Below are 1173 nucleotides of genomic sequence, written 5' to 3'. Positions count from 1 at the left end.
AGAGTAATGGATATGGTTAGGGTTAGGGTTCAGATTAGGTTTAGGTTTTTAAATAGACTTAGGATAGCTATAGAGTTAAGTTTAGTCCCATTGCTATCATTTGGGCTAGGCTTAAGTTTAGGGTAAACAATAGTACTACAGCTAGGTTTATTACTACGTTTATGGTTAGGGTTAGGGCTAGTGTTTCGGTTAGGGTTAGGGTTAGGGTTATGCCTAGGGTTAGGGTAAGTGTTATGGTTGGAGATAGATTTAGGGCTAGGGCAAGGGTGAGCGTTAGAGCATGTCCAGGGTAAACGTTAGGATTAGGGCTATGTTTAGCATTAGGGTTAGGGTTGGAGTTATGGTAATGGATAGAGTTAGAGCTAGGGTTTGGCCAATGGTTACAGTTAAAATTAGGGTTAAATTTAGGGTTAGGGATAGGGCTATGTTAATGTTTAGGGTTAGGATTAGGGCTCAGTTTAGAGGTAGTGTTAGGGTTAGAGTTACTTTATTCAAAATTATTTGATACAATCCAGGATTCATCTTGAACTAACCTTACTCTGTTTCCCAGGTTTAGGCATTTGGTTCAATGTTTTGGTTTCTGGACAGTTAATATTTTCATTTTACTTCATTTTGACCTATATGAGTAAATGTAAATGGAACTCACAATCAGAGTTTATGCCAGCTGCTTGAAACTGCAAACACACACCCTCAATTCTTAGTGGAGACACTATGGTATGTTCCTTGTAAATGTAGGCCTAAGCTGAAGCATGCAAAAACAACTTTATCTGAGAGCCGTTTAGGAGAAAGCAGGGAATATGCATTCACTGAAATTTCTCCCATAATTATTTTGTCAGATTTGTTTGATACTGAGTAGGATTCATTATTTAGCTTGCTCCATGAAGCTCTCAATTCCTAGCTCTAATCCAAGACCCAACCCTAGCTTTAACCCTAAATCAAACCCTAAACCTAGCCCTAAACTTACACTATACTAACACTAAATTTAATACTTGCACTAAACGTAAACCTAACCCTACACCTAGACTTTACTCTCACAATAACCCTAGCCCTACTCCTAGCTCTAACATTATCTATTACGCTAACATAAACCCTAACACTAATGCAAATCCTCAGCCTGACTCTACCACTATCCCTAAACCTAACCTATTCATTACCCTAACCCAAACATGAACC

Source organism: Marmota monax, unplaced genomic scaffold (assembly GCF_021218885.2).
Source record: "Marmota monax isolate L192 unplaced genomic scaffold, Marmota_monax_Labrador192_F-V1.1 WCK01_AAM20220418_F8-fsc00257, whole genome shotgun sequence".
NCBI lineage: Eukaryota > Metazoa > Chordata > Mammalia > Rodentia > Sciuridae > Marmota > Marmota monax.
Note: the sequence above shows the minus strand (reverse complement) of the source record.